This window comes from Gopherus evgoodei, chromosome 5 (genome assembly GCF_007399415.2).
Source record: "Gopherus evgoodei ecotype Sinaloan lineage chromosome 5, rGopEvg1_v1.p, whole genome shotgun sequence".
Lineage (NCBI taxonomy): Eukaryota > Metazoa > Chordata > Testudines > Testudinidae > Gopherus > Gopherus evgoodei.
In genome coordinates this window covers 85531476-85543820 of record NC_044326.1, presented here as the reverse complement: position 1 = coordinate 85543820, position 12345 = coordinate 85531476, and the positions used below count along the sequence as shown (strand labels likewise).

Sequence of the window (12345 nt, the reverse complement as noted above, 5' to 3'; positions counted from 1 at the left end):
AATACTTTGAACTGTGTCTGCATGAATTCTTCACTTATTGTATTCACCACTTCTAAATTTACTATTCCATTACAATGTTGTGTAATCACTTTATTCCATTTTTTAAAATCCAGTGCAGCCACAACAAAGATTGTGCCCCACCTGCTGAAAACAGACATGCAGATAATTTTCCCAACTATTTAGCAAACATTAACTATGCTATAAATACAAATTGTGTTTATACTTTGTGAAAGATTCACTGCTGTCTGTGTTCTCCAGCTGAGTTAGAGCTGAAATATGCTATTAACTCCCACCATGAATGTAACTGAAAGGGAGGCCAACAATGCTTTCCCTGGGATAAGATATCAAGATCTGCTACTGCTGTCATGAAACTGGGGTCATGTAAACTAAACACTGCTGCTGCTCCTTTTGGAAAGCACAGAAGGCTCTCAAACTGTAAATATTTAAAAATAAAATTTACACTTATGAGAGGAAGATTTAAGATGCATGAAACCTACCCACAGATCATACTAAACTCTAAGCTAGGACTAAATTTCAGTGCCACCGCTCATTATGGATGTGGCACAAGTTTCTTTCTTTTTAAAATGGAAAAAAAAACAATGATTTTCTCTATATGTACATTTACAATAGGCACATTCAAAAAACATGTAAAATAGTCAGTCCACATTGATTCCCTCTGATGATTATAATTCATGATTTTTGAAACTTCTGAGTTTGTAAGGAAATCAATACCAATAATCAAAGGAATGGAGAAAGCTGGATCTCTTATTATTATCCAGATACCTTTCATATATAAAGTGTTGCTGTCTCAATCAAGGGAGGAAATGCAATCAATAGAGCCACCATAGTCTAAGGAGGAAAACTTTTTTTTACTGAAAAGAATTTGAGTTATTCATTTTAAGTTTTTAATCGTTTTGATTCAGTTTTTCAGTCCACTTTGCTTGTATTTACTATGATTTACATGTGACATTTTGATAATGATACAGATTTATATAGTCTTAGTTATGTATAGAATAGGACTTGTAACCAAACCTCCCCTGCCCCCCCCCCCCCGAGTGTGGCTTACACGTAGATTCACACTCTGTTAGATATCCTCTGAGAAGAAGGATAATTTTACCTCTCTCCCTGGGATGAACTGTAGTGGAATATCCCTGAAACAGTCTAAGATTCAAAATAGCTTAAATAAAACAATGTGTGTTCAAAAACCAAGAGGAGATGGAATTAACTCAAAAAGAAACCGTACCAATACATTAGGACTAAAACTCTCTAGTCCACAGGCGCAGGAACTAGGGATGCAAGGGTGTTGCAGCACCACCGGGTTCCTGGCTGCCAGCCCTGTGCCTGAGACTTTACTCCCGAGCTCAACTCAGGAGGGAGAGAGTGGACAGGGTGCTGGCTTTCAGCACCCCCACTATTAAAAATGTTCCAGCGCCACTGCCTAGTCTTGTCCAAATGGGCCCAAACCCTTGACGCTTCAGAAGAGACATCAAAAACAATGACACCCACATTTCTCTAGTTCAAGGTCTGCAAGCTGTTAGCTCTCTCATCCTGCTCTCCATAATACACTATCACACCATTATCCCTTCTTGTTAAGCCACTGGGGGGTTGAAAGTAAAAGTGTGACATAGCATTATCATATTAGTCAGAGTCCTACGTTGCATTTGTAAAGTTATCATTAATGTTTGTATTAGTACTCTAACTCGGGAAGAGAAAGGAATCAATCTTTGTTATTTCCCCTCTCTAATAACTGCTGTATCATATTTAATAAAAGCCCCTTTGATCTTGCATCAGTCTCAAATAACATATTACCTATGTTGGACAGATGGGGTTAGTTTGGATGTTAATAGTCCAATTCCAAAACTTTTGGGGTGTTTTTAGCTGATTTCCACCCAGATATATCAGATGTGATAACACTATTTCAGTCATACTCTTAAAGGTGACTTAGGGTATGTCTGTACTGCAATTAGATATCTGTGACCAGCCCAAGCCACCTATCCTGGCGTTGGGATAAGGGACTGTTTAATTGTGATGTAGACATTTGGACCCAGGCCACAGCCTCAGCTCTGGAACTCTCCCATCTTGCAGGGTCCTAGAGCCCAAGTCTGAATGCTTGCACTGCAATTCAACAGATTCTTAGCCTGAGCCCATGAGCCTGGGTCAGCTGGCATGGGCCAACCACAGGTTTTTAATTGCAGTGTAAACATACCCTCTGAGGTAATATTTCATGATCATCTCGTACTTCTTCGTACAAATCAGCAAATATCGAAACTCCGCTGATCAGTTGCCTGATTGCAAAGACTCAATCACTTATAATTTTTCATTCTTGTACAAAGCACAGAATAGCACTTGTGATAGGAAGCAAGGAAATAGTGCAGAAAACTCACCAAATCAGTGGAAGGAGGCTAGCTGCACCAAAGCAGCAAACTGCTTCTTGCATCCAGGCATTAAGGAAGCCCTTTCTCAACAAATATCTGGATCTGGGGCTCTACAGATCTACACAGGGCTCTCAAGACAGGGCCAACAGCAGGCACTAAATGCAACATACCCTCACTAGCAGATTATAGATTTCCCAGTGAACATCTATCTGGTGGTTACTGCTGGTTGACTGAGTAGTAATTTCCCTGTGCGCCTGTATCCTCTGATGTGCCAGCACAGGGATTAGTCAATGGCAATGCTGATACAAAGAGTTAGGTGAGTGGAACATGGTGCCCTAGAAGGACAGGTTAGGGTGTGCAATGATATGCCAGAAGATTCATTTGGTGTTCCTGGCTATGGCCCCTTTCCTCCCTGCACTGGCTCAAATTCTCCCTCTTGTCCAATCCCAACCAGAGATTTGCCTTGAAATTATGCATGTTTTTCATTCCCTTGTGTCTATCTGCCAGAAGGTAACATGTGGCCCATGGTTTGCATTTTAGTTTAAGAATTTCTATTACAGCAGTCAGAGCCTTTCAAAATACTTCACTTCCCTTACTCCCATAGGCAGAAAGAATGGCAGGAAAAATTGTTCACAGCAGTATGAAGAGATGTAAAAGTTCTACATTTTTAATTATAAACAAGAATGTTAAAATATGGTTTTAATCAGATAGGTTTTCCTCCTAGACCAATGCTTCCTTCTTGTAATAGATGTAACCTGACTGGCTGTAAAAATAATGGTCAGTTGGAGCAGCTTAGGAGTTCTAAAGAAATTTTGTATTAATCTAAACTCCTCTCCTCCTCAGTTCCTCCCACTATTATTGTGCGTGGCCTCATGATGAGCCAGGTCACCAATACACAGACTCATACAAGTGAGGATACACCATAAGGCTTACATTTTAGTTACTGATGAGGCATAGATGTTGGTATGTATATTCTGACACACAATATATCTAGAGATATTTCCATGGATTAAATACATATCTACTATTTCCATGAGATCATTAACTCTTAGTAAGTTGTACGTTTCTGAGTATGCATAAGCTTCTAGTTCTTTTAAGTCTATGACCTAAAATACCGTTTGTACCTACATTTGTCATGATTTAAAGTTCAATATCTTGAACCCCTTCAAAACTACAAGGGAGCACTATGCCCATCAGGAAGCTGGGAATTTCCCTGCTGTAATGGTATAAAACTCTTGAGTCTAGATCTGCAGGGTAATGAAAAATTGGATTATGTTTATAGCATTTTTTATATTTACAAAATCCAATAATGGTCCAGATTGGATATCTGCCTGTCTTGGTCATCTGGCCGTGGTAATTTTGGAGAAAAAAGAAAAAAAAAGTTTCTCAGACAGGATGATTAAAGGGAAAAAACTCAACAGCTGACTGAAGAAGCTGAGAGTTTGGGCATATAATAAAATTAAAAAATATATATATATGGAGATATATCTCATAGAACTGGAAGGGACTTGAGTCCAGTCCCCTGCCTTCAGTAGCAGGACCAAGTACTGTCCCAGACAGATTTTTTTTGTTTTTGTTTTTGTGTTTTGCTCCAGATCCCTAAATGGCCCCTTGAAGAATTGAACTCATAACCCTGAGTTTAGCAGACCAATGCTCAAACCACTGAGCTATCTCTCCCCTCAACATGTTAGTGTAAGTCCTCAGGGAGAAATATTACTGGGGAGGCAGAAGGTGTGGTTGTCAAAGGTACATGATAAATTTATTTAACACATGATATAGAATGATTATGCACATAGATACACTATCTGATTTCTCATCACTTTAATATTCATTCATGAGTAGACAGAATAACTTACCATCGGCAATGACTCTAGACTTCACTTTGCACATCTATTGATAACACATACCACAAATGAACAATCTGGACCTATTTTTTATTATAAAATACACACCTATATATAATGTAGTGTAATACAGAGATTATATATTACACAAAATAAATATATATCAGAAGAAATATCTTGTGCTCAGCTGAAAAATATTAAAGGAAAATGCTGCAGTGGCGGAAACCTCAAATAGCAATGAAACTTGGAACAAATACTGCTAGATAATACTCGCTTTGCACTGTCCCCTAGATAAAAAGTCTCAGAAGTCTCTTCATCAATCTGGTTCTGATCAAATTCCTCTTTTCCTTCCTTTTATTTTTTTACCACTCAGTTCTATCTTGCAGACAGTATGGTGTAACTCAAAAACAAGAGGAGCAGGCTCAGGAGAATGAGAACAGATAAGAATAGTACAAATTCAACAGAGTTAATCAAACAGCAACATCTTTAGAAATGTATTAAGTAAAGTGGATGTCACTGTTTAAGCTGAGATAACGCCACATTTTTTCACTTCTTAACTCCGACATGATTTTTCCAGGCCACAATGTAAGTGAACATAGATCACAGTTATATTGATAATGCAGCTGTTCTTGAAAAATTAAAAACTACATAAAAGTTTAATGTGTTGTAGGCAGTTACGCTGATTACTCCTACTTCGGTTATTATTTCCATTGTTTAATGTCCTTCTACAGAGAGATTATTTTATGCTTTCTGTGCCACACGTATTAACCATTCAGGAGGTTAGCTTTGTGGGGTGGGGGAATATCTTGGTAGACAAAAATACATGGTAAAAAGTTAGATTTATAGCATATTACATGTACCAAAAATACAAAACAAAACAAAAATCTTAGCATAATCTGTATTTTCTTTTTTAAGAAAAAAAATCCAAAGACCCATTTATACTGGAAGCTATATTGCACAGGTTCAGTATAATACAAAACTAGCCACAATAAACACTCAGTAAAAATTCAATACAAATCATTCCAAGCATTTGTGGCTGTTTTCCACCTCACGTTTAAATCTTTCTAGTACTTCAAGTATGATAAACAGTCTTCCCATGGGGGTGTTTCCTAGACAATGTAGAGTGAAGATAATACTGTCCATTACCTCACGTAAAAAAATGGTTACTTATCTGAAACTGTTGTTCTTTGAGATGTGATGCAGATGTATATTCCATATAGGTGCGTGCATGCTCAGCTCACTGGAGCCAGAGAACGTTGCTTAGCAGTACCCACAGGGGTGGCACTCATGCCCTGGAGCCACAGGTCCTCCCCTGGCCATATAAATTCAGTAGTGCCCTGACCTTCTCAGTTCCTTCACGCAGAACATCACAAGTACAGACTCCAATGCGGATGAGATGGAGGGAGGGTCGTGGAATACATGTCTGCATGCCATTTGGAAGAACCAATGCCTTACCAGAGTTTGCATCTAAACTGGACACAGCCGTAATGGTATAGTGGTTTGCAGGAGTATGCACAGAAGAACAAGTGGCATCCCTGCAAATGTCCAATATAGGCATGTCATGTAGCAATGCCGTCGATGTCATGCAATGAGCTCATACCCATTGTGGAGGCATAGGCTAGACCACTTTATATGCTGTCAGGAAGTTGCTCACCTGGAGGCTGTCTGTGAAGAGACTGCTTGACCCTTCATTTGGTTCGCATATGAAACAAATAGATGAAGTGAAGAATGGAAAAGTTTACTTCTATCCAGACAAAAAGCTAATCATTGCCTGACATCTAATGTGTGAAGATGCTGCTTCTCTGGGGTTGAATGCAACTTAGGGAAGGACACTGGTAGACACATAACTGTGAAATCACTTTAAACAAGCAGTTATGGTGCAGCTGCAGAGTTACTTTGTCTTTGGAAAATTGTGCATAAGGAGGCTCCACCATCCAAACTTGTGACTCGCACATTCTCCACACAGACATGACTGCCACAAGGAAGGCAGTTTTCTAACACAGAAGGGAGAAAGAAGAAGTTGCCAGAGGTTTGAATGGAAGTCCCATAATAGCGGCTAATACGCTATTAAAGCCCCTTAAAGGAAATGGCTCTTTTACCGGTGGATGCAGATGAGTGACTCCTTTCAAGAAGCTCACTGCCATGTAGTCTGAAAACACCAATTTCCTTTGGATGGGTCGATGAATTGCCAAAATCACCAGCAGGTGGATGCTCAATGAACTAAGTACAAGATCAGAAGACTGAAGAAGCAGCAAAGGGTCCTGTGGCACCTTATAGACTAACAGACATTTTGGGGTATGAGCTTTCGTGGGTGAATACCCACTTCATCAGATGCATGTGTGGTTGCATCTGATGAAGTGGGTATTCACCCACGAAAGCTCATGCCCCAAAATGTCTGTTAGTCTATAAGGTGCCACAGGACCCTTTGCTGCTTTTACAGATCCAGACTAACACGGCTACTCCTCTGATACAGAAGACTGAAGGCGTAACAGGTACTCCAAGATGTCCTGGATACAAGCCAGCATTGGCTGAACTCCTCATGCTAATAACCATACCAAGCATCACTTTCATTTGGGTGAATAGACTGCCCTGGTGATGGAGTTCTTACTATTAAGCAAGACCTGCTGGACCACCACCAAACATTGTTCCTCCTCCTCATCTATCCATGCAGCATCCACAGGCAGCTGAGCGCAAAAACCTGATTGTGATGTTGAGTCAGGAGTTTGGGATGAAGGAAGGGATAAGAGAGACTGAACTGATAACACAAGAAGGTTGGAAAACCAACACTGTTTTGACCACACTGGAGAAATGAGAATGAGGTTGGCATAGTCCAATGTCAGTTTGAGAACGACCTGCAGGATGATTGGAATTGGAGAAAAAGCATACAGGAATGCTGACTCCCACTTCAGGTGGAAAGTATAGGTCAAGGAGTGTGCACACTCCAAAGTCAGGATGTGATCAGGCTCTAGCAGTTTTGCATTAGGGAAAACGTTACCCCTGTGGCTAATCCCTTACTTGGGATACAGAATCACCTGGCAGATCACCCCAGCAGAAATTTCTCTGTGAATCACAAGTGGTGTCTGAAGTGCAGAGTCTTATGGCCCATTTCTGGAGTTTGGGCCATTTCAACAATCAACCTGTTCTCCATGAGCGGCAACAAGAAATGGTGGTTGTTTTGCTCCCAGTGGGGTCTCAGTCCAGACTCAAAGGCGCAACCTGGCATTTAGAAACACCTGTGTCCATGCAACCATATGGCCTAGTAACCTCAACCATACTTGGGCTGCGGCTAAGGGTTCAGACTGTTGCTCCAGACATGAGTGATGAATCACTCTCAAACTCACAGAATCTATCTGGGCCCCAATTAATTGCTTTTTTGAGTTGGAACCAATGTTGATTCTGTGCTATTTATGATGAGACCTAGATGATTAAGTAGGCATAGTGTGAAGTGAACATGAGGTAGGACTGTGTCTCGGGACTTGACCCTCAGTAACCCAGAGTCCAGATATGGAAAGATATAAATTCCCTTCTTTCTGAGGTGCACTGTTACTGCAGAGCAGAAGCTGAGAAGGAGAAGACAGGCTGAAAGGCAGTACAATATACTGGTACTGCTGGCCAGCTATGACAAATGTGAGGAACCACCTGTGGCTCGGGAGGATTGCTAAATGGAAATAAGCATCCTGCAGGTCCATGGCAGCAAACTATTCATTGTGATTCAAAGCGGAGAGTTGGTAGGGTAACCATATGTATTTCACATATCTGATATATTTGTTGAAATTGAAAAAGTGGAGGACAGGTCATATAACTCCCTTGGGCTTGGGGACCAGGAAATACTGATGCTGCAGGGAAACCTCCTCTATGGCCCCCACGCCAGTAGAGACAAACTGCTCTAGGAGCAGTGTCTTGTGAGAGAGGTCCTTGAAAAGGGACATGGTGGGGAGGGGAGGGGGAATGAGATGAGAAATGGAGAGGAACTATATGGCAAAACCTGACCATCAAATAGTACATCCTCAATGATCTGCTGCACATTGGACACAATGCCTGAGTCCTGCAGCCACGAGGCATTTCTCAGGGTCACAGCCTATGCCATAAATCTGCCTGAGGCATCCACCTCATCCAGAGCTGCCTGCAAGGAAGTCTTGGCCATCACACAGACTTCTGCAATGATTGCCATAAACTCTTAACTCGAGGGTTTTGGCAACTTCTCTGTGAACTTAGACAAGACTGTCCAATTGACAAAGTCATATTTAGAGAGCAACACCTGCTGGTTCATGATGTGAATTTGCAGGGAAGAAGAGGTATAAATTTTTCTCCCTACCAAGTCCATCCTCTTGGACTCTTTGTTCTGGGGTGTGAATTTACGCCTGCCCTGTCCAACCCTGTCATTTGCTGCAGTTACCACCAGCGAGTTAGAACCAGGTACGAGTCGAAACCCTCATACCCTTGCATGGGAATGAAGTACCATTTCTCTGAACACTTTGCCATAGGGTACAATGAAGCTAGGGTGTTCCAGACGGCCTTTACAGGCTTCAATGGAGCCTCATTTATCAACAGGGCTACTCATCCTACAGCTGATGATTGGAGAATATCCAGCAGCTATGTGTATTTTCCTGTAGGAGTTATGCCTGCATACCTAAGAAAGCAGTCATATGTCTCAGAAGGTCCTGATATGCCTTAAAAGGCATCGAGGGAAAAAAGGGGATTCCGACATGGTAGAGTTGTCTGAAGAGTATGAGGAGGTGGTTCTTTTGCGCTAATGATTGGTCCTGTTCTTGCATCACAGGACCCTGTTGGAACAACCCTCCAAGTCCAGAGGGAATGGGCTCAGTGGCTGCATGCAGTGAAGATGGTTTGGGAAGGGGAGCCACCACCAGGACTGGTGATCTCATTCTAGAGCAGGTCAAAAAGCATCCCAGGGAGGCCACTGGGCACACAGATAAGTCATTGGTGGCCGAAAGATACTAGGCCAAGAGCCCTTGTCCTGACTGCAGGACAGATGTCGTTCTCGGTACCGATGGTGATCCGAGGGCACTTCCTAGTGTCTATCTGATGAGAAGGGAAAGGACAATCCTGACCTGGATCTTGAGAAGTCCCGGAGGTTCTTTGGTGACAATGAGGGAACCTGCCCCAATGGGACAAACAATTTGTGGCCTCGATGCTGAAGAGGAATGGGAATCAGCACAAGCGGTACCAAATGAGATGTACTTCCACCTGGCACCGAAAGAGGCATTGGCTTGGGGACTGTCAGCGCCAGTGCCAATGTCATTAGTACCAGATTCAACACATGCACTGTGCTCAGAATCAGAACTGATGGTAGAGGCTGACACTGTGTTTGGCGTGGTAGAGGGAGTAGATGGACAGACATGCTCCATCCCAGGTGTCGCAGGGAATACTATGCCGGTCAACACTCCTTTTAGAAGGTGAGGAGGAGTCTCTCTGAACCCTGAAATGGTCCCGACTCATTTTCTGGGTCCTTTTCCTCACTGCACCAGAAGATGATGAATAACCAGTCTTCCTCTTAGGGGAAACACCAGAACACGAGCATAAAACTGTGTCACTTGCTGGATCTGAAAGTGACCACCAATCAGACAAGGGCCTCTGTGCCCAAGCAGGCCCCACAGCCTGTTCTAGAAGATGCTGCTTCAACCACAAGTTTCTTGCCCCCTTAGTCCTCTTTGGGGATGACTTGCAGATGGAGCACCACTCTTTAAGGTGTCCCTTGCTGAGGCTCAATAAGAACCCTTGCCTCTCCGCAACATACAGTGCTTGAACCCAGGTGAGGGCACCATATAGGGCAGCCAACTACTCTAACACTAAGCTAAGCCTAAGATATTACTACTACTACTACCATATACAGGATAAGGTCTCAGAAAACAGACTGAAAGTATGAGGTGAAGGCACCACACAAAGCTCTGACTCTAGCCACTGGCAATGAGAAGGAACTGAGGGGTCAGGGAGACAATGCCCTTATCTGGCTCTAGGGCCACAGGGCATGAGTGCCACCCCTATAGGTACTAGGCAAAGTTCCCTGGCTCTGGTACGCTGGATGCACACACATCTACATGAAATACATGGCTGCACGTATTCAAAGAATAACTGCTTCAAATGCAGGTGCTAATACATTTTTCCTATAGGCCAAACGCTCCAGTCTCTACTTTACTAGACCCTACTGTGTCCTTCCCTAAGATGTCTGGATTTTAGCTCACAGACATAGCACAGAAAAATCTTTTTATGTTTGCATCAACTTTCACACCCATATAAGTCAGTGTCATAATCCTCTTACACAAAAATTCATGCTGGAGCTCAGACTGTCTGTATGTGCAGCTTGAGGGGGCAATAGGGCTATGTGGAAGAATATTTACTGATTGAAATGACTATCAGTCACCACTCTAGTATCTTTTTCAACAAACAGAAAGCAACAAAAATTGGAAGCCTAATGTAAGTCTACAATTATACAGTGACCATCAAACGTCACATTTGTGAAGCGAAAATTTCATAGTTTAAATGTTTCTTCATTTGCTTCTTTGTGGTATATATTGAGCCATGATTTCAAATAAAACTATTTTAACTGTATATTGATAATAATCTGTTCTTGGTGATAAATATTTTATTTTAAAACATAATAAACTGTCACATTTATTCTATAATTAAAATAATTATAACTAAATTTGGTTCTAGTTTACAGCTCTGAATAGAGGAAGCAAAACCTATCATGAACCACTTTATACTTTTTAACAAAAGCCATACTCTTTGTTTCCTGAGAGCCCACAAAGTAATATTTGGCAGGAGTTCTAAGAAATATTTTAGAAAATAGCTTTTTCCTAATGGAGCCGTTGTCCCTGGATACAAGACTTCTACTACACTGATATATGGTAGCATTACCAATTATTGTAAGGATTTAGTATTTCGCCTATTTCTATCAACAAATGCACTACATTTTAATTTTAATTTGACATCCTGACAATGCCAAATAAAAATAATGGTGAATATAACTACATTATTCTGTATATATGCAATAGTACATTCAGATATGCTAAAAGAAAGTTTTTAAAGTTGCAAAGTTGAACACTAAAAAGTTAGGGACAGAATTAAGATTATTCATATTACTTTTTTCACAAGACTCTTGCCTTACTCAGTACCCAGCCAACGAATGGACAGTAGGATGGACAATACTCAGCAAATTAAACAGTTGTTAGCATTTACTTTTACCTCATCGCTCAATGTGTGTGAAACTTAGACACAGAGAAATTAAGGCCAACAATTGCAGAAAATTCCACTAATTTTGTATGTCTCAGTGACAGAGTCATCAGATTTGAGTCACTCTGTGTTCCCAACTGGCCTGTGTCAACCAAACTCACAAAGCTAGAGCGATGAAGATTTATTGCTGCACTTAGGCAGAACAGAATCCATTACATTCTGAGTATGACAGTGTTTAACAAAGTGTTTCCACATTTGAAAGCAAGCTTACCTCTCTCAATACAGGATCAGTTATTGAACTCAGATTGACTGCTCCTTCGTAGGTTAAGTAGTAGAATACATTCAGGGATCGGACAGCCTCTGGCCCTTGCTGTTTGTAGCCAAAAATTAGATCAATCCATTGGTGAAGCTGGCACGAAACAAACTCACTCTCCAAGGCCTGCAACAAAATGCAAAAACTTCTGCTATTATTCTTTCTTAAGAAACTTGAATATTCATAAATAGGACATGAAATCATCTTCAGTAGTTCCCCTGCATCAATGCTACTAATATTCTAACATGTACAAAAGCATAGTAGGGTGGAAAGGACTAGCCATGTGGACCACCTGCGCCACTCCTCAAAGTCCAGATGGGAGAATTGCTCCTCATCCTATCAATGAAGAGGGCAGGGATAAGACAAACAACCAGAATAAGCCTGCCCCTCTTTCTGTGGGATGGGGAGGGTGAATGTGTGGTATCTTAGACCAGTTGTGACATGTGGACAGAGGGCTTAGAGATTTGGGGATTTTAAAGTAACCGGGGGTGATCAGGTGAAATGCAACTAAGTAGTTCTGTATACCACACATGTTGCATATATGTCAGTTTGCTATTACTTTTGTCTGTATATTTATTCTTGTCCAAGATTGTAATTTTACGGTAGATTTATGCTGCAA

At 41.4% G+C, this 12345-nt stretch overlaps 1 protein-coding gene across 1 annotated transcript in view; it reads right to left on the bottom strand.

Annotated features, from left to right (window-relative positions):
* Positions 1–12345, bottom strand: part of LOC115652057 (lipopolysaccharide-responsive and beige-like anchor protein) — a 93760-nt gene that overhangs the window by 66056 nt on the left and 15359 nt on the right. Inside the window, exon 2 of the mRNA XM_030563569.1 lies at positions 11685–11852. The gene's annotated coding sequence lies outside the window, so the exon portion shown is untranslated. The remainder of the gene's footprint in view (positions 1–11684; positions 11853–12345) is intronic.